A 27603-nucleotide genomic window follows, 5' to 3' on the forward strand; every position below is an offset into this window, starting at 1 on the left:
GTGCCCTAGAACTTAGAACTACTTAAACCTAACTAACCTAAGGACATCACACACATCCATGCCCGAGGCAGGATTCGAACCTGCGACCGTAGCAGTCGCGCGGTTCCGGACTGAGCGCCTAGAACCGCTGGACCACGCGTTTAAGACATAAAACAACAACTTCCATAGTCCTTCATGGAGCTATAGTGGATAAAAACAGTACGGGAAGACAGACACTGCATTGTATCCATTACTGCGGACGTTGGGTGATATGAAGAGGTTGACACATGAGAGGAATTGGTAGGCAGCCGCACCGAACCAGTCAGAATACTGATGACAAGAAAAAGAAAGTAATATGTGACTGCAGCCTTTCTCGGAGTATTCGAATGATAAAATCTTCTTGGGTGGTGGAGTCGTGTTGTCGCAACCTTTCGATGACTTTTGTGTCTATCGTATTTTGCCGAAGTTCACCTGAAAATAATGAGTATAGAACTCATTGAAACGTTGCAAGAGGACGGCTGCACCACTCGACTGATCCCCCGAGAAGATTTTATTACAAGAAAAAAGGTGTCACAAAAGGTCGCACGAAATTGAAGGGAAACTAAACAAAACTACGCTGAGGTGACAAAAGTCGTGGGGTAGCTCCGAATGTCGTGTTGGACCTCCTTTTGTCCGGGGCAGTGCAGCAACTCGACGTGGCAAGAGAAAATGTTTGAATGCAGAAATATTTAGCCATGCTGCCTCTATAGCCGTCTATAATTGCGAAAGTTTTGCCGGTGACGGATTTTGTGCACGAACTGACCTCTAGATTGCGTCCCATAAATGTGCGATGGGATTCAGGTGGAGCGATCTAGGTGGCCAAGCCATTCGGTCGAGTTGTCCAGAATGTTCTTCGAACCAATTGTGACCCACCGACATGGGGCACTCTCATCCACATAATTCCATCACTGTTTGGGAACACAAAGTTCATGAATACTTGCAAATGGTCTCCAAGTAGACGAACATAACCATTTATAGTTAATGATCGGCTCAATTGGAGAGGCGCAGCTGGCGATGTCGTGGTGTTAGAAAAGACACACAACCGTGTTAGAAAAGGCACTCGCGTCGGTCGACTGTTCTATAGCCCGAGCGGTCTGAGGCGCTGCAGTCATGGACTGTGCGGCTGGTCCTGGCGGAGGATCGAGTCCTCCCTCGGGCATGGGTGTGTGTGTGTTTGTCCTTAGGATAATTTAGGTTACTTAGTGTGTAAGCTTGGGGACTGATGACCTTAGCAGTTAAGTCACATAAGATTACACACACATTTGAACATTTGTTCCATAGCCCGTCAACCAAAAATTTCGTCTCACGAACATTCGGCGTACGTCCCCACATTGATTTTTGCGGTTATTTCACGCAGTGCTGCTTGTCTGTTAGCACTGACAACTCTATGGAAACTACGCTGCTTTCGGTCGTTACGTGAAAGCCGTCGGCCACTGCGTTGTTGGTAGTGAGGGGTTATGCCTGAGATTTGGTATTCTCAGCACGCGCTTGACACTGTGGGTTTAGAAATATTGAATTTCCTAACGATTTTCGAAAGGGAATGTTCCATGCGTCTAGCTCCAACTACAATTCCACGTTCAGAGTCTGTTCATTTCGGTCGTCTGGCCATAATCGATTCGGAAATCTTTTCACGTGAATCACCTGAATACAAATGACAGCGCCGCTTTTTTTTCTTTGTCGTTATTTCAATTCCTCACAACGGGAGCGGTCTGGCAGCAAACAAAAACCGTTCTTCAGGAATGGTTACAAAAACTGTATTTGAAAATTTTACAGTTTTGAACATGGCTGTTATTCAGAAACTGTATATTAGTTTTGCTGTGTACATAATCCCGCGTAGTCAGCGCGTACACAACTTTCCCACTAGAGCATGCCCCGCTAAGCACAACAGCGCAGGCGCAGCGCTCGTCCATCTCCGCACTACGAGATGGCGCTGTCTTAGAGATGGACCAAATTCTGCTTCCACCGATCCGCGTATTAATATGTAACGCAGCCAATGAGATTGCTGCTAACGTAAAACCTTTTCTCCTCGCGGATCACACTCGCGCAGTGATACCTGAACGCTGAGGTATTATAACGAGTGTACAGACCTCCGATTAGTCAGTCTGCATTAATCTGCATTAGTCTGTAGTCAAGTTTCAGTCTGCGCCTAATAAGATTATCATATTCCTGTACATAGCCATGAAGAGAAATGTATAGACACTTTGTAAAGTATCAGAGATATGTAAGAATATGATTCACATACCAAGACTAAAGGAACTTCAGATTGTCAATTGTGAACAGCATCCAGAATCAAGTTACGTAATCTCTATCCTTTTTATTATTTTAATAAATGTGTGTGAAAATTAATCAAATTCTGTTTAAAGTTGGTCACCGTCAATCTGCTACTCTAAGAGTGCAAGTGGCATTTCTATCGTCTGACCTAACGGCAGAAGATAAACACGCCACAATAAGACCATGAGACATATTGCTGACACTCGCCTACTTCATTAGAGCGACAAGTCAAGTAATCTGATGGTGTGTGTACCGAAGATCTTACAGTACGCACACCACAAGTTTCAGTGTAAGATTAAACAGCTAATCGTTTGCGCATAAACGTTAGGTACATTGACGTTGGTTTTGACACTTACTCGGAGTGTCTTCATCAGAATGAACAGTTGCTAAATCGTAAAATTACACTGCTAAAAAGCAATAGTCAGATTTTCGAGCAGCTATGCTCAAGTCAAAGATAAAATAAAACGTTTTGGGTTTTGCCATGTGTACCCAGCTGGGAACGACATCTGGGAACAACATTAAACTGAGTCTGATGTTGCTCCCAGCTGGGTACGCGTGGCAAAACCTACAACGTTTTGTTTTACGTTTGACTTGAGCTTCGGTACTCAGAATACTGAGTATTGCTTATTAGCAATGAAATTTTAAAATTTAGCAACTGTTCATTCTGTTGAAGATCAAGAATGGGCTGCCATTCCCCAAGAAACCTTCCAGCACCTGACTGAACGTATGCCTGCGAGAACGGAAGTTGTCATCAAAGCTAATGGTGGGCCAACACCATATTGAATTCCAGCATTACCGATGGATTTTAAGTGTCGAAATCTAGGTCAATATACCTAACGTTTATGTGCAACCGGTTCGCTGTTTAATCTTGTATTGATATTTGAAAATAGCTACATGTAAAAGATGACAATAACGGATGATTTCGTAAAAAGTACATACATGGGTGACTGTGACGATTGTTTCATAAAAACAAGTGACAATAAACGAGGATTTGTAAAATACACTTAGGTAAAAAAACGGATGATTTATAAAACCCGTTTGACGATTTTATATTACAGTTAAAATACAGTGACTCTTCAACGTGAATGGTGCCATGGTGTAATGTTGATGGTAGATGACATATGAAAAAATGGTTATGATGAAGGTGCAATGACGATTATGACTATGGTGCCCCGTAGAACCGCAGGTAGCGACGTGAAGTCAGAAAACTGGAGGATGATGTGAGGCGCAGCGTCGTGATTAGGGTTGGAAAGAGCGGTATATCTCGAGCGGATTTCACCGTTGGGTAGTGGTGATGATGATGAAGTCCGATACTCCGCGTCGGAGCGTAGGGGAACGATATGGTAGTTGGTTAAAATTCCGGCGGGACAGCGGCTCCTCCAATACACTACGCTTTTATACCTTGCGTAAGCGCTACTACGGCTATCTGCATATTTGCATATGGCTATCCCATGACTTACACGCCACCTCGGCGTATATCTGTCCTTGAAATAATAGTGGAGTTGTTCAAAACAAACCTTCTCGGTTAGCTGGAAATAAGCACAGAGACGCCTCGTCCGCGCCCGACACTGCCGCGGTTGTAAGCTGACTGTCCTGCAGCCAGTAGGTTTCGCTCGTCACTCGCGAGGACGGCGGAGCGCGACCGCACCTGAGGCATCGCGAGAGAATTTATCGGATGCCGGGGAAAGCTCGCAGCGGGCTGGAATGGAGTGGAGTGGAGAGGCGCCGGGTAGAGTGCCCGCTCGCGCAATCCTCTTACTGCCGGCTTGCCTGTCATTTACGCCGTGCGAGCCGCATTTGCATCTCATCAACTTTTCACGCGGGCATCTGCCGCCCCGCATTGTATTTAAATCAGCGCCCGGCCAATCTAAATGGTATGGTTTCCCCCTGTGAACGCGCCATGTGTAAATAAAATTTACATGCCGCCGAATGCGTCAGCTGCGGGGCGCTACGTCCAGGTCGCGACGCATCTCATTTCCGGGCGTCACCTTGGCGCCCAACGGCCATATTCCTCCAGGTCTCGCCGGCTGGAGTGGCCGAGTGGTTCTAGGCGCTACATTCTGGAACCGCACGACCACTACGGTCGCAGGTTTGAATCCTGCCTCGGGCATGCATGTGTGTGATGTCCTTAGATTAGTTAGGTTTAAGTAGTTCTAAGTTCAAGGGGACTGATGACCTCAGAAGTTATGTCCCATAGTGCTCAGAGCCATTTGAACCATTTGAACCTCCGGGTTTCCCAGATTTGTGCAACTAAAGAAGGCCCTGTTGTTACCATGGACGAATGGTGGTGACATACGGACCAGTTCACATTCCAGGCCGTTAATTTTCACTCTCTGCAGTCGTTGAGCGGAACGGATATTGTCTTGAAAAGAAAGTATAAGATGAACATCATAAAAAGCAAATCAAGGATAGTGTAATTTAGTCCGATTCAATGAAGCTATGCTGACGTTATTTTACATTAGGAAATGGAACATCAATAGCATCAAGTTACCGTCCATTAGGAATGTGCGTACACTCAATGACTGCGATATGACTTTCAAATGATAGAGCGCAGCAATCAGTCGTCCGTGTGTTTCAGGTTTTATTACGCAAATCTAGACTTCGGCTAGTGTCCAGCCATTATCAACACACTATTTCATGGTGTCAGTGCACGTCCTAGTAAGTCAATTCCCTGTTGTTCGGGCTTCTGTTACAGTCCGTTCAAGACTACTGAACGAACCGTGGCAGAAGACCGAACAACAGGGGACTGACATACTAGGACATGCACTGATACCATGAAACGGTGCATTGATAATGGCTAGGCATTAGCCAAAATCTAGAGTTGCCGAATAAAATCTGAGCGAAAAGAACGACTGATTGCTGTGCTCTATCATTTGAAACATCAAAAACAGTGAATGAGTTTTGCTTCTTGGGCAGTAATGTTACTGGAGATAACCTAAGTAGAGAGGACATAAAATATAGGCTGGCAGTTTGAAGAAAAGAAGTTTTGAAGAAGATAAATTTATTAACGCCTATCTTCTGTACGTATGCAGAGTGATTAGAAACAGCCTGAAAAGTTTGTAAGGTGTTGCCGAGTAGGTTGTGCTCAGAAATAACTGTTAAAGGAAGGGTGGGGGGTGGATGGTGTACTTTAGCCAACCTTTTGAAAATATTGTCATCTAGTCGATTACTTCGTACGTTAAAATTTAGAAAAAAATATTATTTTAATGATTTCTTGTACCAGATAAAATTTTTTTTAATTTTTTAGTTAAAGTTAGCACAAAAATTTAAGTCTCAGGAGTAGACGTCACTTCCCCAGCGACTCTCATACTCAACATTTTCCGGTCCGGGACCTCGCTCTCAAACCAATGTCCCTTTAAATAGCATGTCATGAGTAAAATCTGCTACAAATAACGAAATTTGCATTTTTTTCGGTGGGTATAAAGCACATTTGGCAGTACACGTTACTGAAGTGTGTTGGTATTGTTAGGAGTGTATTAAAAGAAACTTCTAAGGTCATCAGTCCCCTAGAACTTAGAACTACTTAAACCTAACTGCCTAAGGACATCACACACATCCATGCCCGAGGCAGGGTTCGAACCTGCGACTGTAGCGGTCGCGCGGTTCAAGACTGTAGCGCCTAGAACCGCTAGGCCACCCCGGCCGCCAAGTATTTTGTTGATATCAGTCAACAAAAGTAACGAATTTTTTCGTTTTTCTTAGGGTGAGCGCGAAATCCCCCCCCCCCCATTTCCCCCCTTGGCAAAGTGCGTTATGCAAAATACGTTGATATTGCTATGATTAAGAAAAAATCCGTACGTTGCGTCGTTTCCCAGTTAATTAGTACTGAAATTAGCGAATCAAGTCGTTGTGATCACAAATTCAAGTGGACTGCCAGAGATGAGTCGCCATGCGGGTTCTTCGTTTGGTTTCCTAAAACCGAATGAGAGAACGATACAAAAACTGGACATGGGACTGTAGTAAGAATCGAACAAGATCGAAAAGCCGAGCAGTCTCGCGCGCTACCGTCTACGCTATGAGAACAACAAACACTAATTGGACCTGTCGGGCAACTTTAGTTTGGGCGGGAAACAGCCCGTCTGGCTAAGTTCAGTGCTAATTAGCTCGGAAATGGTGCAACGTTTCGAATTTCTTTCTTAGCAATTACTTTTCAGCAGTACCTACCCTCCAACCCCCTTAGAAATTTTCATTGTGTTTCTCCCACCCTGTACGGTGTGTACGCCTTAGAACGTACCAACGTTGCAGAATAATTCTGTATCAAAGATACAGTAATGTCTTTAAACATAACTGTATATAAACAAGAAAAGTATATTGGTCTTAAATTAGTAAGAAAAATAAATAATTTCAAATAGATAAATACCTGACAAAAAAGAGTGATTAATTATTGTGATCACTGTTGGACTCTTAAAATATCTGGGATTCGTCGTTGCACATTTTTATTGTAATAAGCGTAATAATAACGTGTAATAACGTGTACTGCCAGTAGGTACTGGGAGATGAAGAAGCTTGCACAGGATAGAGTAGCATGGAGAGCTGCATCAAACCAGTCTCAGGACTGAAGACCACAACAACAACAACAAATGAAATAGAACGTGCATTGTTCTAATTTATGTCCATTGTGACTATAAGGCACCATGCCATTGGCATTAATTTTTGCCGAATTATATAATTTTTACAAACTCACCTCCATGCATGCAGTTACGAGCACCTACGTGTCAGGTAGACTTTGTCAGAGACAACAGAACTTTACCTGAAAAAAAAAGAAAAGTTGTTGAAAAGCAGATGTATCCCTGAAGCACGTGTTTATGTATACACTGCGTTTAAAAGTCTTTGCATCGAACGTCTAGGGGTGATAGGTCACATCGTGGGGATCATCTGTGTTAGAGACAAAATATTAGTGAACTAGTAAGGTCTATTAACCAGGTATGCAGCATACTACCTTGTCCAGTAAAGTGATACAGTAATTTTCAAGAAAGAAAACTTTAAGAACGAGTGTCTCTAAGTGGAGGAAGATGTTTTAGAAGTGAATCATAAAGAGCCTACACTACTTCATATGGAACAGGAGTCTGGGTTATATGCAACACACACAGCATACACATGCTGCAGAATTCCTAAGCTATGTTGCCTCTCAGGGGCATAACCAATACAAAAATACACCTAGCATCACCGGGAAATGTCAGCGAACATTTTCTCTCTAACAAAACTTGTCTGCCATGAAGTGATCTTTCACCACTAGCTGTTTGATGCATGGACTTTGAAGTACCCTGTACATGTAAAGGTATGAACACTTCTACTAACGTTCTGAGCCGGCTATAAACGCCATTACTGTCCAATATCTTGACAAGCCTGTCTGCCGTAGACACATTTTCAACCTCTTAGCTATGGTTAGTTATTGTAATGTCACTACCCAGTCTTTTACGAAAAGTAGTAAGAAGGAAGGAGAAAGCCATCTATTGTACGAGGGCTATTCGGAAAGTAAGGAACGATAGGTCGCGGAATGGAAACCACAGTGAAAATCAAAATTGTTTTATTTGCAACAGTTAGCTGGAAGTTGTAGCTACTTGTCTCCATAGTCGCCGATCCGACTTAGACGTTAGTCGTAGCGTTGTACTAACTTCCCAATAACCTCGTTGTAGAAGGCAGCCGCCAGTGCTTTCCAACAGTTGTCTACGCTGGCCTATAGCTCTTTGTCTGTGCCAAAATGTTGTCTTGATAGCCAGCGGTTCATGGGAACAGAGATTAAACTCAGAGGGAGACAATTACGGGGAGTATTGTGGGTAATCAAACATTTCCAGTTGAAAACGATGCAGGAGCACCTTCATTGCCCCTGCAGAATGCGGCTCAGAATTGTAATGAAGAAGAAAACGCACGACAGTGATGTAATGTTGGCTGCATAGCTTCAGGCGAAATTCCTCACCAGGCCCTTGTACTAGGCGGAATACACTACTGTTCTAGGTATCTTTATGTGCGCCCTGCGTGCTCAGAACTAAAATGAACGACGTAATGCGATCGAGGGGCATACTAGAGACACTGCCCAACACACCTGTGCAAAACTTCATCGGATTTTCACTATGGTTTCCATTTCGCGACAGATCGTTCCTTACTTTCCGAATAACCCTCGTATTAGCAGGCTGAAACCATGATGCGACAATATTTCGGTCAGAATGTGATAAATGTAAAGAGACTGCGAGATGAAGTTAGCTGCACTCATCAGAGAATTGCATCACGCAGCGTTAATAACCATAACAGGTGGCACAGTGTCACCATACCAAGGAAATTTTGTTATGGGTGACGTGACTAGGTGCCAGGCTTTAGTGAAACAAATGCGTCTCAATTCTGAGGCACTTCTCATCGCTGGAGTCCGGCTGCACCACGACAGTACCAGGGCCACATTGGACAGTGAAATGACTAGACACGGCCGGTGGCAGCCATGTGTTCGAAACCGGGCTGTGCTTCCTCCTGCCAGCGCGAAGTTCTCACGAGACACGGTGCCACAGCACCACCAGCCAGCTGTCCGCACCTGTTTCTGTTAGCACTGAGTTCCCTCCCTGGGACTCGGTATCACAGCACCAGCTGCCATCCGACTCTCCTCAGAGAGTAGCAAGTGGAGTCGTGCGCACAGTAGTCTCCACACGCCACTGCGGTGGTCACTTGCGGAGACGAGAGGCCATTCCAAGCGCCATCGCTGACGGGACAGTGGCTCTACTGACTTCACGAGCTTGGCCTACGAGGCCATCGACCATCCACGGGCCTGCTGTCATCATTGCAGGGCTCCCGTTTGGCAGAGTCAGCCAGGGTCTATAGAGTAAGGTGCGTTTTGTCTCGCCTAGCCACTGCGAAGCATGCCCTGAGTTTGAATAAAAGCCTCCACTATTGTCAGCAGTGTTTACACTCGGCCTCCGGCGCGTCAGTATCATCACTCATCCCACTGATTGAAACTGCACAATTTAGCATATTCAGTAAGTATTTTACGTACACTACTGGCCATTAAAATTGCTACACCAAGAAGAAATGTGGATGATAAACGGGTATTCATTGGACAAATATATTATACTAGGACTGACATGTGATTACATTTACACGCAGTTTGGGTGCATAGATCCTGAGAAATCAGTACCCAGAACAACCACTTCTGGCCGTAATAACGGCCTTGATACGCCTGGGCATTGAGTCAAACAGAGCTTGGATGGCGTATACAGGTACAGCTGCCCATGCAGCTTCAACGCGATGCCACAGTTCATCAAGAGTAGTGACTGGCGTATTGTGACGAACCAGTTGCTCAGCCACCATTAACCAGACGTTTTCAGTTGGAGAGAGATCTGGAGAAAGTGCTGGCCAGGCAGCAGTCAAACACTTCCTGTATCCAGAAAGGCCCGTACAGGACCTGCAACATACGGTCGTGCATTATCCTGCTCAAATGTAAGGTTTCGCAGGGATCGAATGAAGGGTAGAACCACGGGTCGTAACACATCTGAAATATAACGTCCACTGTTCAAAGTGCCATCAATGCGAACAAGAGGTGACCGAGATGTGTAACCAACGGCATCCCATACCATCACGCCGGGTGATACGCCAGTATGGCGATGACGAATACACGATTACATTGTGCGTTCACCGCGATGTCGCCAAACACGGATGTGACCATCATGATGTTGTAAACAGAACCTGGATTCATCCGAAAAAATGACGTTTTGCCATTCGTGTACCCAGGTTCGTCGTTGAGTACACCATCGCAGGCGCTCCTGTCTGTGATGCAGCGTCAAGGGTAACCGCTGCCATGGTCTCCGAGGTGATAGTCCATGCTGCTGCAAACGTCGTCAAACTGTTCGTGGAGATAGTTGTTGTCTTGCAAACGTCCCCATCTGTTGACTCAGGGATCGAGACGTGACTGCACGACCCGTTACAGTCATGAGGATAAGATGTCTGTCATCTCGACTGCTAGAGATACGAGGCCGTTGGGATCCAGCACGGCGTTCCGTATTACCCTCCTGAACCCACCGATTCCATATTCTGCTAACAGTCATTGGATTTCGACCAACGCGAGCAGCAATGTCGCGATACGATAAACCGCAATCGCGATAGGCTAGAATCCGACCTTTATCAAAGTCGGAAACGTGATGGTATGCATTTCTCCTCCTTACACGAGGCATCACAACAACGTTTCACCAGGCAACGGCGGTCAACTGCTGTTTGTGTATGAGAAATCGTTTGGAAACATGCCTCATGTCAGCACGTTGTAGGTTGCCACCGGCGCCAACCTTGTGTGAATGCTCTGAAAAGCTAATCATTTGCGTATCACAGCGTCTTCTTCCTGTCGGTTAAATTTCGCGTCTGTAGCACACCGTGGTGTAGCAATTGTAATGGCCAGTAGCGTAATTTTGGCTTTGGTTCAATGTCGCTGGTTCAAAGTACATATCGTCAAACTCACCTAATGTTCCCTCGACGACATTTCTCCACCTGCTTTCCCGTTCTCACAAATCCTTATTGGATCGGTTCCGGTTGAGAATTGTTGACACAAGGCATTAGGTAACTGGTCGGCTGGGGCCAAAGGCTAGTTTGGCACCCCACTGGAGGCCGGACGTTACCCACCCCCGAGAAATCGTGTAGGTGGCAGCGCGCACTTCCCACGGGAGGCGAGAGGCCGCCACTTTGTCCTCACCTCCCGCCCCCCCCCCCCCCCCCCCACCATCACACGTCGCCGCTGCTTGGCGACGTAACAAGCCGCCGCTCCGCGGCAGTCTCCAGACTCGCTCGGCCTCGGCTGGCCCGGCTCGACCCGAGCCTAATTGCCTCATCTGCATTTACATGACTCCTTATTACGTGCGCGCCCACAAAGGATACAGCCTGCGGCCGGCCGACTGCACACTCGCACACACAGCCTCTCCTCTCCTCTCCTCTCCTCTCAGTTTCTGCCCGTCGCAGGCTGATGAGCGGCAACACACTCTTTTTGTCTCCGTTTGAAACGCCTCGCCGTCGCGCCGCCTCGCGTCCTCTGCCTGAATGGGCCGCGGGACGTTCCGGCGCGCAGGCTGCCGTGCTGCGCGCGGCTAACGACGCGCATAATGATCGCGCGGGCGGCCTTTGACGGAGGCTCAGCAAATCGCCAAGAAAGCTCGCCGCGCGCGAAAGAAAAGGGATACATTTTCGCACATTCCCGTCTGCGGCGGTGGTGGCCGTGGTGCGGCGGAATGTCTTTCGACGAGGCTGCGGGAGCTACCAGAAGTCTTCGCACGGTCGTTACACCGAAAAGACGGCGTTTAGTTGCAACTGACTTCTGTTCAGTTCAGACCACGCACAGGCGTGATCCAGGAGGGGGCAGTAGTTGCTGGGGTGTGGGGACCGCATGTCCCTTCTTAGCCGGCCGAAGTGGCCGTGCGGTTCTGGCGCTGCAGTCTGGAACCGCGAGACCGCTACGGTCGCAGGTTCGAATCCTGCCTCGGGCATGGATGTGTGTGATATCCTTAGGTTAGTTATGTTTAACTACTTCTAAGTTCTAGGGGACTAATGACCTCAGCAGTTGAATCCCATAGTGCTCAGAGCCATTTGAACCATTTTTTGTCCCTTCTTCAAAACAATTCTTTAGTAGAAGCACTTACAAGGGGCGTTCAATAAGTAATGCAAAACTTTTTTCTTCTGAAAAAGGTCAGTTACATTCAGGATCCCGATACACTGCATTATTCCCCAATTTCTTTCTTTCTTTCGCTACTGCCTTATCGTGCATTGTGCGCAGGGTCGGCAGGGTTCAGTACAGATTTGGCATGGTTAAGTTGAAGGGGTGGCCGGATGCCTTTCCTGCCGCCACCCCATACCCCCCGGGACGGAATGAGTGTACCTCAGCTGTCTGCATCTGGTGTAAACAGTGAAATAGTGTGAATGTGTCTCAAATGTCTGCGAGTCTTGTAACTCAGGTGGGACGTGGGGACCAGCCCGGTATTCACCTAGTAGGATGTGGAAAACCCCCTAAAATCCACATCCAAGCTGGCCGGCACACCGGCCGTCGTCGTCAATCCGCCGGGCGGATTCGATCTGAGGCCGGAGCGCGTACCCGAGTCTTGGCAGCAGCGCGTTAGCAAGTACCCTGCAGCAAGTACCCTGGCGGGTCACTGCATTATTCCCCACTATTTTGGCTAAAAAAACCAAATAGTCCCCGTTCAATGCGACGGCCTTACTCTACCATACCAGGAGAGCCTGTATGCCCGCATGGTACCAGTCAAGTGGTCGACGAAGGAGTCAACACCTCACTGCATCAATAACCTCCCCATCAACCACGTACTACTACTCACGGAGTGTATCCTTCATTGGACCAAACAGATGGACGCCGGACGGTGCCAGAACCGGGGTGTAGGATGGATCGGTAAGAACAGTCTAATGGAAGTTTTGATGAGCTCTCCTCGGGTGCGCAGACTTGCTTGAGGCCATGCGTCGTCACGGAGTATGAGACGTTCGTCTGCATTTTTGTGGCGACAAACACGCAGAAGTCTTGTCTTCAATTTCCTGTAGGTAGCACAATTCACTTTAGAGTTGATCGTTTCAGCATTAGGGAGGTCTTCAAGCGGAATAACACATTGAGAGTCCCAGAAGATTGTCGCCATGACTTCAGCAGCTGAGGGTGCGCCTTTGAACTTTTTCTTCTGAAAAGAGGTGTTGAGACACCAACCCATTGACAGCTGTTTTGTTTCCGGTGCGAAGTTTCATGTTTCATTGCGTGTGACGACGCTCGACAAAAACTGTCACGATCAGACTCATGACGCGCAAGAAGCTCCTACATCTTTATTTCAGTTGGGCTGCGAGGAACCCAGCGGGCTGTGGCCGAGCGGTTCTAGGCGCTTCAGTCCGGAATCGCGCTGGTGCTACGGTCACAGGTTCGAATCCTGCCTCGGGCATGGATGTGTGTGATGTCCTTAGGTTAGTTAGGTTAAAATAGTTCTAAGCCTATTGGACTGATAACCTCAGATGTTAAGTCCCATAGTGCTCAAAGCCATTTGAACCATTTTTGAATCCAGCGGGCATTCACCTTTCAGCAATCCAACTGGTGAACCACTGCGTCGGCACTACCAATAGAGTCGTCCAGTTGTGCAGCGAGATGTTTGACTATGATCAGTCGATTACCTGTAATGAGAGTGTCCGCACGTTCTAACATTGCAGAAATCACGGCTGTGTGCATCCGGCCGGCATGCGTGAAACCAGACTGGATTGGGCGACATTGTTGTGATGATGACAGACGCCTCACCCAACGGCTCGACATGATTAGTGATTTTGTTCACTGCTAGGTCTTCATTGACATTCTCCAAGGGCCTCTGAATATCTGTGGTGCTCTCGTTTTCCGCCAAAAGGAACTCAGTGACAACTCTCTGCTTGGAAAGCACCTCCATTAAAAACGCCATTGTAAAGGCTACGTATAGCGCCGCCAACAATCGGAACTTCAGGAAAGTATAGGGAAATTCCACAATGTCCCGCATAGTGCTCAAAGTCATTTGAACCATTTTTGAATCCAGCGGGCATTCACCTTTCAGCAATCCAACTGGTGAACCAGTGCGTCGGCACTACCAACAGAGTCGTCCAGTTGTGCAGCGAGATGTTTGACTATGATCAGTCGATTACCTGTAATGAGAGTGTCCGCACGTTCTAACATTACAGAAATCACGGCTGTGTGCATCCGGCCGGCATGCGTGAAACCAGACTGGATTGGGCGACATTGTTGTGATGATGACAGACGCCTCACCCAACGGCTTGACATGATTAGTGATTTTGTTCACTGCTAGGTGTTCATTGACATTCTCCAAGGGCCTCTGAATATCTGTGGTGCTCTCGTTTTCCGCCAAAAAGGAACTCAGTGACAACTCTCTGCTTGGAAAGCACCTCCATTAAAAACGCCATTGTAAAGGCTACGTATAGCGCCGCCAACTATCGGAACTTCAGGAAAGTATAGGAAAATTCCACAATGTCCCGCAGTAAAATTCCGCATTCTTTCACCTGAATGTGGACGAGAAAAAAAAAAAGAAGTGTTGCATTACTTACTGAACGCACCTCGTACGTTTTTACATACGAGAACATGAGTCTCCAAATTTCACAGGTGATTTTAGGAGAATAAAGTAGTTTGAAAAATAAAGTCTTTACAAAATTATTTAAATTACAAGCTACATTTAATACAGGATGCGTTTCACTTTCTTGAGTGAGGACTTGGCCACATGGATGGGATTTCGGCGTAACCACTTAAATGCACGCATTTACAGGCTGATCGTACCCGCTTGCAACACCAAATTCGACACGATTCGTGAGACCAAATGTAGATCTGGTAAACCACAAGCTGATGAACAAGGGAAGGTAGAGACGAAAAACTCTCCAGAAAGGAATAAAGAAAGGAACAGAGAGACTAACAGTTGGAATGTAGGTGGAAATGACTGAAAGAAACAGAATTCCCCTCATTTACACGCTAGCAGAGCCACAGTCTGCAGACCTGCGTTGACAGCCGTGGTGCTTGTTAGTGGAATAATAATAATTGTGGTTCACACTTCGATCTCAAATCGCTTAAATTATTACATTGTCAGTGTAGTGAGAGTTTGTTGCGACTATAGTTCTCAAAATATTTAGATGACTCAAGGACCTCTCAGATTCACGGACAAATGCTGATCAGATGGAATATTTCTGTAAATTACAATTTCTTAGACATTATGCTAAACCGATGTACTGATCACTGATTTAAACATTTTATTATTGCTATATTAAAACATTTAATATATTTTACTGTTACTATTATTAAAATCTGTCGCAAAATTAAGCTTCATGACATGTTATGTCTGTCCTGAGGGCGATGAGAGAGAAAAGGGTGGGGGGGAGGGGGAAGAGCGCAAGAGAGAGACAGAGACAGTAACAAATGGTGACACGCCCCAGAAACAAACCCTGTGCCGCAAACGACCACACACGCGTCGCTCACTGGTGTCGCGTTTATAAGTCGATAAAAGTTTACAGGACAGCTTCATCGCTTCATTGTAATTGAGAAACTATGTCGCTGATTCGAATGGATCGTGTTTTCAAACACCGAGGAAGACAGCGTGGGACACAAAGGCCGATCAATAATACTCGATTTTTACGAAGATCACGTAGCAGTTGTGAACGATTCCACTGTGCAATGAATAGCGAACTCCAACGTTCGAGTCCAGCTTCTGCACACAGTTTTTACGGGTGTTTCAAAACAGAGCACATTTCGCTGCAGAGCGAGTCATTCGTCTTGCAAACAATCCCCTACGTTGTGGACAAGCCGTTTGTCGGCAACACACATTCTTCCATGAGTTTTCCTCCAACAACGTATACAGGAGACTGGCTCAACTAGCTCTGAGCACTATGGGACTTAACATCGACGGTCATCAGTCCCCTAGAACTAAGAACTACTTAAACCTAACTAACCTAAGGACAGCACACAACACCCAGCCATCACGAGGCAGAGAAAATCCCTGACCCCGCCGGGAATCGAACCCGGGAACCCGGGCGTGGGAAGCGAGAACGCTACCGCACGACCACGAGATGCGGGCTATACAGGAGAGCTTCTGTGATGTTTGTAGGAGAGGATGTGGGATACTGGCATAAATGAAGCAGTGAGGACAGGCTGTGAGATATGCCTTCATGGGTGTCGGTAAGAACATTGCCCACCAAATGCACATAGTTGTAATCTGCCAGGAATTCTCTGGTTAGTAACTTCGATACATGAGGTGTCAACCTGACTGTGCGATAATTCTCGCATTCATTTAACCCTGCTCGCTTAAGTATTGTATGGATAGCCTTCTTCAGAAAATACGAAGGTACGTTGTACACACTAACTTATAAAGTCACTGCAACTATCATCCCCCCTCCCATCCCCGAGTTTAGAAATTCTGGAGTAATGTTATCCGTCCCTTCTACCTCGTTTTATCGCAAGCCTTCCAATGCTCTATCAAGCTCTTGACTCGTAATACTGGATCTCCTATATCCTCGAAATCGACACTCACTCAATAAGCGGCAACAGGCATCCTCTGTAGGGGAAACAGCGACTGTTGAAAATAGGTTTTTTAAGAAAGCCACAAGTCGCACTCAGCAGGTTTTATTGACTGATTTCGCGCTATAACATTACAAGAGCATCGTCAGAATCTCCGGAATATACAGTTCAAAGTTCAGTAGCTCGCTGGTTACATTGTCGGCGCCAGCTTGACCTACTGAGTTTGACTTGAAAAACTTACTTAATTCTCTATTATTTCAGACAGTTCTTCTCCTTTCAATGGAGAACTTACCTTAAATGGCCCTCTCTCTCTCTCTTCTGAAGTAAATAAATCCTACATGTTTTCATAGAAGTTTTGGTGTTGTGGTTTTCCGTGTCTTTTGACCTGTTAACGATGAATTGTAATTTTGTTGTGCTGTTCGACTCAAGTTGTTGGAGACAGGTGGAGACAGTGTTTGCACCGTTAACTTTGTGCATATTCCAGTTCAGTAGTCGCATTTCGGAACTTCCCGAGAGTATACACTATTACGCTGTAGCTCAGAATCAGTTGTAATGTCTACAACAGATTTGTGTCAGAGAAACTGGATGCTAGTTTTGTGGATACTGTCTGCAGTTTGTGAAGAAGGAAACCTAAAACAGCTTGAATGAAGGAATCCTCTCGGACGATTTATATTTTCTCACAGCAGCCAAGTCCTTGTTGCCTGCCACAGAAATGATTCACGCACAAGTAACACGGAGAAAAATCATATCGCGGAGAGAATTCCACTAACAGCACGCCATAACAATAGGACGGAAGGGTAACCGCCGGAGAACGCTGATGCTGACGCCGCTGCATCTCGAAGTTCCGGGAAAAAAATTATCTTCGTTAGCATATAATGAGGTATGCGGACGCTGTTCTGGAGACTAATAGCCGGCAATCAGGAAACGAAGAGGCGCATTCTTGGAAGAATTTTAGGAGAAGATGAAAATTAACCTGTACCTAACGCGGTCGCATTCCTTCGCATCATCCACGGCAATGACTTCGACACAAGAAAAAATAGCCCGCGCCTGACTGCAATTATCCGGCAGAAATCGCCGCTACTTCACTTCTGACATAGTGGCGATCAGTATCACAACATGCGTCCTTATCAAAATTTTGTCATTTTTCTAGACCAGATATACCAGGTGCAAGATCGCTCATATTTCATTTATTTAGCAGGGATTAATGTAATACCTGGAGGATAGTGTACTTAGGAACACATGATGTTCCCTGGTTTACTTTTCCATCAACTGTACGACTTTAGAACCATAAGAAGGGATACGCGTCAGAAACCACAGTAAGAAGTTTCCGGCATTTTCTGCTGTTTTTGTTGCTGTGAGACATTGTGTTATGTTCACAATTTATAGATTTACATATTATACATGTTTGAGTGCTATATAACATGTGAGAGCTATTTGAAGATGTTAACCCATCAGTTACAGAAGTGTTATAACGAATAAAATTCCGCGTATTTTTGAAACAAGTCACGTAACGTACTGATGGTTAAGCTATAATTCATTAGTCGTGCACCATTTTGAACCTTGAAACGGAAGGTCTTCTACCACGGAACACGTAGTACCTTGTCACCAACTCGTGGTTTCACCGTCCTTCAACTAATTTGCAGAGATACTAACGACAGAAGTACGTGAACAGCCGACCAGGTTCGTTCCCAGGGGCCGTGCCATAAAAATCTATCTTTTGTCTAAATCGCTTACGTCAGAGAATTTCCCCAAATTTGGCCCGTACAGTCGCTAGAATAATTCCCCACTAGTCTCTGCTTATGTGTGTCCATGAAGGTGCTAAATAGTCGTTGAAATATATCGTGAAAACATTCAGCTTTCTTTTATTCTGTACAGAGGTACTAGTTTCGGTCATAGACCATTTTTAAGCTTAGCCTAAACGAGGAAATACGAAACTTTAGAAATTGTACAGTTTGAGAAATTAGTGTAAGGTTATAAGTGACGTACTTACAGGCATAAATGGCAAGAAAGTTGTACCACTATTTAAACGATTACAAGTTGCTATTGGAAACCAACCAGATTCAATAAAATTGTCAACAATGTAATAATTGTACAGAGCAGTTGTCACCGGAAGGCTTACTCGCATAGAAAGTCAAAAACAAACTAACAGACGAAAAGCAGGATATGGGAAACAGGCAAAGATAATGCTAAGTCGAAGATAAAAACAGAATAGCGTTTCAGTATATGCTAACAAGTGAAACTGTAACCTAACAAACAAGTGTAGTATTTGCTTGAAAGTAAACAACTATGTTTGTGAAATAAATCGTAATATTAGGTGTGCGACATAAATAGAAAAAAGGAAGTGAAACTAAACTGACCAAATTGTTTGATAATACATTTATAATGATTGTAAAGTACATTCAGTTGAACTGAGAGCTTAGAAAAAATGTGGGGGTGGGTGGGGGACGCTGGAAGCATTTGTTTAAAGTGAATTTGTAATGCTCAACTACATGCTTAGGACCATGTAAATAAAAAGAAAGGCTAATAGGAAAAGGAGGTATTGAGGAGTGGGGAGCTGGGGGGGGGGGGGGGGGAAAGGGCGTGAAAAAACGAGAATCAACAAAGAGTGACAAGGGAAACTGTCAGTCAAGTATCACCTTACGTATTAATTAAGTAGATAAATAAGCTTATATTATTTTCACAATTAGCAGGAGAGGAATTGGGGCGGTGGTATGAAGAGGGTGATAACCCGTAAACAGAATTGTCGATCGAGGTACTTTAGGAAGAAACATGAAAACGAGAACAGAAAATGTGCTAACCAAATACACGAGGACAGCCCGTAGCTTAATAAGTATTTTAAAAACTTACATGAAAATCATTTTTATGATTTACACTGTTGTTGTTGTTGTTGTGGTCTTCAGTCCAGAGACTGGTTTGATGCAGCTCTCCATGCTACTCTATCCAGTGCAGGCTTCTTTATCTCCCAGAACCTTCTGAATCTTTTTAGTGTGTTCATCTCTTGGTCTCCCTCTACGATTTTTACCCTCCACGCTGCCCTCCAATACTGAATTGGTGATCCCTTGATGCCTCAGAATATGCACTACCAACCGATCGCTTCTTCTAGTCAAGTTATGCCATAAATTTCTCTTCTCTCCAATCCTATTCAATACCTCCTCATTAGTTGTGTGATCTGTCCATCTAATCTTCAGCATTCTTCTGTAGCACAACATTTCGAATCTTTCTCTTCTTGTCTAAACTATTTATCGTCCACGTTTCACTTCCATACATGGCTACACTCCATACAAATACTTTCAGAAACAACTTCCTGACAAATCTACACTCGATGTTAACAAATTTACACTAAGTTGCCAAATTGTGCGATCTCTAACGTTTTGAATTTCCTCGTTTACGCTAAGTTTGAAAATGGTCTATGACTTAACTATAGTAGCACTGTGCAAAATAAAACACGTCTGACCGTTTTCACCACTAATTAGGGATTTTTCTTACCGCTTCACGTGCCATGAACGCGACCAGGTGCTGTTCAGTCTCACTGTGGGCGATGGTCATCACGATTTGGCTCACCAGCGTATGTTACTACGTGCTTGCGTATGCCTGCGATTCCGTCTCAGGTTTACATGTACCTACGTGCCTATTGTTAGACGCTGCTCCGGGTACGAGGCAGCGCCGCGGGTAGTCGAGGAGCGCCTCTCGCTGCCGCCGCCCCCTTGACGTCGCCGGGAAGAGGCGTGGCAGGTGCCGGCACTCCCACGCCGACAGCAGCAAAAACCGCCTCTCGCTCCCCCGCAATTTAATTTAGAGCAGCTGGAATGCGCGCGCCCGCTTTTATTTTGCTTCCGCCCCCTGCTGGCTGCCTCCACACCTCTCCCTTCTACGTTCCCTATCGGCATCCCCGACCGGCCGTAGCGCCCTCAACCCACCGGTCAGGCCAGGTGGTCCGGTCCGGTCTGGCTTCGAGGGCCACTCCGCCCCCCTAGGAGATTTGATAGCGGCCAGGAATCCGCAATACGTTGGGCCGGACAGCTGCCGCGGGGGCGGAGGAGGCGGCGCTCGCCCTCTGCCTCTGCAGTGTCGCTGTCACCGCCAGAGGCAATTAGTGGGAAATCCGCCAGCGGGCCCGCGCTGGACGCCCGCCAGCTCGGAGCAGCTTAGTGGCTGCTGGGGCAGGGGCCTGGGACGCGCTAGGGGTCTGGAGCGCTGATGCTACGCAAACAGTCGTCGCCAGGAGGCGGCGTGTCTCGTCCTCTTAACACAGGGGACTCGTCGCTGGCAGTCGACACAGTGGGACACAGCAGCCGGGGACCATTTGCTAATGTCTCCGGAAAGGGCGGTCACGCTGTGTTCTACGCGCAAAGTTTCGTTCTACCGGTATCTGGAAGAGCTCACACAGAAAGCAAGTGCTAAGAATAAGAAGAAAACATGAAACGTGGAAGGAATCTACAGGGTGATTCCCTGATGATGTTACAAACTATCAGGGATGATGGAGATGCGTAAGAGTATCAGTCTGATGTAAGGAACCCTGATTCGTCAACGACCGGGTCGAAAATTACGAGCGAAAATCGTTCTGATACCTCTGCCAGTGTAATACATGCCCCGGTACTGTTGTTGCTAAGATTGCAGGATACGCAACTTTCACATATGGTAGTATGGAGCAAAACAAGGGAAAAAACTGCCTAGTAAACAAGTGCTCTAAAATGCGTGTCTTAAGACAGCATTCCATTAAAACTACTGACAGCCTTCAGAGAGCCAGTCCCGACAAAACTGTACCATCTGGTGAGCAAAATGTATGAGACAGGCGAAATACCCTCAGACTTCAAGAAGAATATAATAATTCAAATCCCAACGAAAGCAGGCGTTGAGAGATGTGAATATTACCGAACTATCAGTTTAATAAGTCGCCGCTGCAAAATACTAAGGCGAATTCTTTACAGACGAATGGAAAAACTGGTAGAAGCCGACCTAGGGCAAGATCAGTTTGGATTCCGTAGAAATGTTGGAACACGTGAGGCACTACTGTCCCTACGGCTTATCTTATAAGGTAGATTAAGAAAAGACAAACCTACGTTTATAGCATTTGTAGACTTAGAGTAACCTTTCGACAATGTTGATGGAATACACTCTTTCAAATTCTGAATGTGGCAGGGGTAAAATATAGGGAACGAAAGGTTATTTACAATTTGTACAGAAACCAGATGGAAGTTATAAGAGTCGAGGGACATGAAAGGGAAGCAGTGGTTGGGAAGAGAGTTAGACAGGGTTGTAGCCTCTCCCCGATGTTATTCAATCTGTATATTGAGCAAGCAGTAAAGGAACCAAAAGTAAAATCCATGGAGAAGCAATAAAAACTTTAAGGTTCGCCGATGACGTTGTAATTCTGTCAGAGACAGCAAAGGACTTGGAGGAGCATTTGAACGGAATGGACAGTGTCTTGAAAAGAGGATATAAGATGAACATCAACAAAAGCAAAACGAGGATAATGGAATGTCGTCGAGTAAACTCGGGTGATGCTGAGGGAATTAGATTAGGAAATGAGACACTTACAGTAGTAAAAGAGTTTTGCTATTTTGGGACCAAAATAACTGATGATGGTAGAATTAGAGAGGATATAAAATGTAGACTGGCAATGGCAAGGAAAGCGTTTCTGAAGAAGAGAAATTTGTTAACATCGAGTACAGATTTAAGTGTCAGGAAGTCGTTTCTGAAAGTATTTGTATGGAGTGTAGCCATGCATGGAAGTGAAACATGGACGATAAATAGTTTGGACAAGAAGAGATAGGAGCTTTCGAAATGTGGTGCTACAGAAGAATGCTGAAGATTAGATAGTTAGATCATGTAACTAATGAGGAGGTATTGAATAGAATTGGGGAGGAGAGGAGCTTGTGGCACAACTTAACTAGAAGACGGGATCGGTTGGTAGGACATGTTCTGAGGCATGAAGCGATCACCACTGTAGTATTGGAGGGCAGCGTGGAGGGTAAAAATGGTTGAGGGAGACCAAGAGATGAATACACTAAGCAGATTCAGAAGGATGTAGGCTGCAGTAGATACTGGGAGATGAAGCAGCTTGCACTGGATAGAGTAGCATGGAGAGCTGCATCAAACCAGTCTCAGGACTGAAGAACACTACAACAACAACAAGATCTATGAGCAATTTTTAATCTTCGCTAGTGTGAAATATATCTGTTCTATTGAAATCTCTTTGGTTTCCATACTTTTGCTGGAGGTAGTACGCACCAAAACAAGAAAAATGTGCAGTAAACAAGGGCTGTAACTTGTACACCTTAAGAGCAAATGTCCGTCATCACTACTGTGAAACACATCTCTTCTTCTGAACAAATGGTCGTAGCTCTTAAGGTATGCATTTTAGACCTCTTGTTTATTGGATTATTTTTTCTTGTTTTAGTCTGTACTATCAACTCTAAAAGTTGCCTACCCTACAGTCTAAGCAACGATAGTACCCATTAATCTATTCCACTGCCAAAGGTATAAGAACGACTTTCGTTGATAACTTTCGACTCGGTCTTTTCCGGACGATCGTTCCTTCCCTCGAATTAGTATAATAACCTAACTCCACCAATAGAAGAAATAAGATGAACATCAGCAAACGCAAAACAAGACTAATGGCATGTACGCTAATTAAATCAGGTGATGCAGACGGAATTGGATTAGTAAATGATACATTTAAAGTTTGTAACATCATTAGAGAATGACTGTGTACAAAAGCGCTATACAAGCGAAATGCACTTCCAGGCACCAGTATTATATTTCCTATCTCCAATCCAGGTTCGAATCCTGCCTCGGGCATGGATGTGTGTGATGTCCTTAGGTTAATTAGGTTTAAGTAGTTCTAAGTTCTAGGGGACTTACGACCTCAGCTGTTAAGTCCCATAGTTCTCAGAGCCATTTGAACCATCTCGAATCCTTAAATCCTTTTTTATGACCGGATTATTTCAACATGAACCAGCTTCACAGCTAACTGTATCAGTTACAAGAATGACCGTCCAACTTTTCAGCAAAACCTACATGCTGTGACACAGGATTCTGGTACGTAGCATGAAAATCCAACACATAAACTTATTGTTAGAGGTGCTCTGTGAAGCGGACCGTGTCATGATATAAAATATTCAACGTTGCAGAGCGAGCGACGTGGCACAATGGAGATTTCCTGGACTCTTATTCTGGAGCATTTCAGATCAGGGTCCCGACACACGAATATACACTATGTGGTCAAAAGTATCCTGACACCTGGCTGAAAATGACTTACATGTTCTTGGCGCCCTCCATCGGTAATGCTGCAATTCAGTATGGTGTTGGCCCACCCTTAGCCTTGATGACAGCTTCCACTCTCGCAGGCAAACGTACAGTAAGGTGATGGAAGGTTTCTTGAGGAATGGCAGCCCATTCTTCACCGAGTGCTGCACTGAGGAGAGGTATCGATGTCGGTCGGTGAGGCCTGGCACGATAATCGGCGTTCCAAAACATCCCGAAGGTGTTCTGTAGGATTAATATCAGGATGCTGTGCAGGCCAGTCCATTACAGGGATGTTAATGTCGTGTAACCACTTCGCCACAGGCCGTGCATTATTATCGATAGTGTTGACAGATGCAATCGTCATCCCCGAATTGCTCTTCAACAGTGGGAAGCAAGAAGGTGGTTAAAACATCAATGTAGGCCTGTGCTGTGATAGTGCCACGCAAAACGACAAGGGGTGCAAGCCTCTCTCCCCCCCCCCACCCCCCCCCACCCCTATGAAAAACGCGATCACATCATAACACCACCGCCTCCGAATTTTACTGTTGGCACTACACACGCTGGCAGATGACGTTCACCGGGCACTCGCTGTACCCACACCCTGCCATCGGATCGCCACATTGTGTACCGTGATTCGTCACCACACACAATGTTTTTCCACTGTTCCATCGGCCAATGTTTACGCTCCTTACACCAAGCGACCCGTCGTTTGGCATTTACTGGCGTGATGTGTGGCTTACGAGCAGCCGCTCGACCATGAAATCCAAGTTTTTCACCTCCCGCCTAACTGTGATAGTACTACCAGTGGATCCAGATGCAGTTTGGAATTCCTGTGTGATGGTCTGGATAGATGTCTGCCTATTACACATTACGATCCTCTTCAACTGTCGGCGGTCTCTGTCAGTCAACAGACGAGGTCGGCCTGTACGCATTTGTGCTGTACGTATACCTTCACGTATCCACTTCAGTATCATATCAGAAACAGTGGACCTCGGGATGTTTAGGAGTGTGGAAATCTCGCGTACAGACGTATGACACAAGTGGCACCCAATCACATGACCACGTCGAAGTTCGTGAGTTCCTGCGCAGCGCCCACTCTGCTCTCTCACGATATCTAATGACTACTGAAGTCGCTGATATGGAGTACCTGTCAGTAGGTGGCAGTACAATGCACCTAATATGAAAAACGTATGTTTTTGGGGCTGTCCGGATACTTTTGATCACATAGAGTAAGCTTTTCAAGGATTTTCTAAATCGCTTAAGGCAAATACCAGTTTCTTTGGGAAAAGGCCACAGCCAGTTTCCACCTCAACCATTGGTCATTATATTTCTTCTATTAATGACCTTATCGTCGATTGAAACTTAAAACCCTAATCTTCATTCCTTCAATGCTTCGGTAGCTATTGCACTAGTTCTTCATCAAGATAACGATGTTTGCACGACTAGATGATGCACTATGTAACAGGAAGCCACTCTCGCACTCCTGGCCGCCAATTCTTTAAGGAATCAAACTCTCATATATAAAGCAGCTTCAGGCGTCTCATTACTCTATAGATGAGTTAACGTATCAAATATTTGACTAATAGTCTGGGTAATTTCTCCTCCGTTTCTAGAAAAGCTAATTTATGACGCTACTCAATGTTTATGGCATAACATCTCCTGGACTATGTGTCGCACAGTGATAATTTTGCAGGTGCATTCAGTGGTATAAGTGGATACTGGGTGCAAAGTGTGTTGCTAGTAAGTTTAATAGTAAAGAAGTAATAAATTAAAACGCCATGCTTAATACTGAAGTTTTATTGTATCAACAGTGAAGATGTAGTAGGCGATAAACTGTTTTCCCTTCATTATTTTCTCGGGCGGTGTCAGAGAGAAGTAGTTTCGTCAAGGTATGAAATATTGTGTAAAGTTTGTTGGAAATCGCTAACTGCTCTCATTTTCAAATACTGGATTAATGTAGACAGGGTAATACGAGCGCCCTGAGTAACTTCGTCTCGTAAAATATAGACCTACACAGTTTCCAACTTTAAAACTAGAGTTCCTGTTTTAAACCTTTCATGTAAGATAGTGTGATATTCCTGTCTTTGGTCGCCTGTATTTTATCTTGCTAGAATCTCTCCTTGATGCAGCTTGATACACGTGAAGTAGCATATGGTAGAACAGTGGGGTGAGGTACAAGCTAATTAATGGCTCTAAGCACTATGGGACTTAACATCCGAGGTCATCAGTCCGCTAGACTTAGATCTACTTAAAGCTAACTAAGCTAAGGACATTACACACATCCATGCCCGAGGCAGGATTCGAACCTAAGACCGTAGCAGCAGCGCAGTTCCGGACTGAAGCGCCTAGAACCGCTCGGCCACATCGACTGGCGAGGTACAAGCGACAGATTGTACAGTACGTACCATTCTCGTGAGAGAGTCCGCGAATTGTATGGAAATTGTTTCTGATTGGTCGGCACATTCGGGTGCTAGGCACCAAAATGCCTAACTTTTCTTATTAAACATTTATATACTTTGTATTGTATTTAACTCAGTTTTCAGTATGACAATCTCTCATGGTTACCTTAAGAGTTCATCATTTTTGTTTATTATATTTCACTAGTTATGAGAAACATAAGAATATCGATATTGCAACCGATATGCTTTGGACACCTTCGGATCCCCTTGGCGCGCTTGGGAGACGAAGTACTTCGGCTGCGCTAGTCAAACTGTTCCGGGCGTTCTAGAGGGACTATGTTTCGGTCGTTCAGGAGGAACGGACATGTTGTACTTTATATCGGAAGTGGATAGAAAAGTTACCGTACGATTAAGAAAGGTATGTTTACCGTGGTAAAATACAGGATAAAAAGTGTGATTATTTGAATGTAACAAAACGGGATAAGAGTAATGAAAGTATCGCCTACCATCACTGTCAGTAGTACAGATCTTGCACTCTGTATATACGGAGACTATCCTGGGCAAGTGGCATCCCAGAGAAAGCACAATCACAGGTTCAAGTTCGAGATGACAGCATATTGGCCTTTGCCGAAGAAGATCACACGACCGACGAGCTGTCTTCTGCACTGAGGACACAGAGAAGACGACAGGTTGGTTGAAAGAACGGTTAGGGACTCTTATTCAATCTCTCCAGCTTCCAGATCTGGTTTCCAATAGACACGCATAGTTTATAATGGTATCTCTTCATGAGTAGACCACGATATCATTTTACTTTTAATTCTGTTCAATAACTGCATGAAATCCTGAGAACTAAATTTTGTTGACCCTCGGAATCCGTTATATGGGCCGCCAGCAACTGTGACTTGGCGACCCATTTAGCTGTTTTGTGGTACAAATGGAATCTGACTTCGCCTGTGGAAGCGTACGCTCCTGAATGTTATGTAGTTGAGTTCTGAATTCGCGCAAGTGGACAATCACGCAGCAAGGAAATCAGAACGAAACATGCTTCTAGGTCTGCGAAATGGAAACGAGAACCATCGAGCAGCACGCGGTGAGTCCTCCGTGGAGAGATCGCTGCGATCAGGTAGCACAGTGATCAGCAACAGGTGTTTTGTTTGTGGTGGCCCGAGGCGGTACGGCGTCCCCGGTTCGCAGCTGTGGGGTGCCGGTCATTAGCGGACACTGGCCTATCCACAGCAGGCACTGCGCCGCTGCACGTCAACTGGAGGCAAGAAATGGGGAATGGCGTGGCATCCGACTCCGGCAGCACAGACATTGCCACACTACACACTCCTCTCCGAGTGTTCCTGCGCGTGTGTCTCAGAGGAAAACAGAAAATTCAGGTAGGGGGAGGTGGTGGAGGGGTGGGGGTGGGAGTGGCCTTCGTAAGAGTCTGGATTCGAGTTACCCTGTGGCTAGCATTCTACCAGTAAACCCCAGATTTGCAACCGGACTCCAGTGTATATGAAACAGTGTCAAACTTCTGATTACTTTATAAATGAGTTAATGTGTTAAGCGTGTAAACGTGGAAAAGCTTCAAGATCAGTATGTGTGTGAAATCTTATGGGACTTAACTGCTAAGGTCATCAGTCCCTTAGCTTAAACACACTTTCTTTCTTTCTTTCACTGGTGCCAGGTCCCGCGCTGACGCAGGGTCGG

The sequence above is a fragment of the Schistocerca serialis genome, chromosome 9 (genome assembly GCF_023864345.2).
Source record: "Schistocerca serialis cubense isolate TAMUIC-IGC-003099 chromosome 9, iqSchSeri2.2, whole genome shotgun sequence".
NCBI classification, from domain to species: domain Eukaryota; kingdom Metazoa; phylum Arthropoda; class Insecta; order Orthoptera; family Acrididae; genus Schistocerca; species Schistocerca serialis.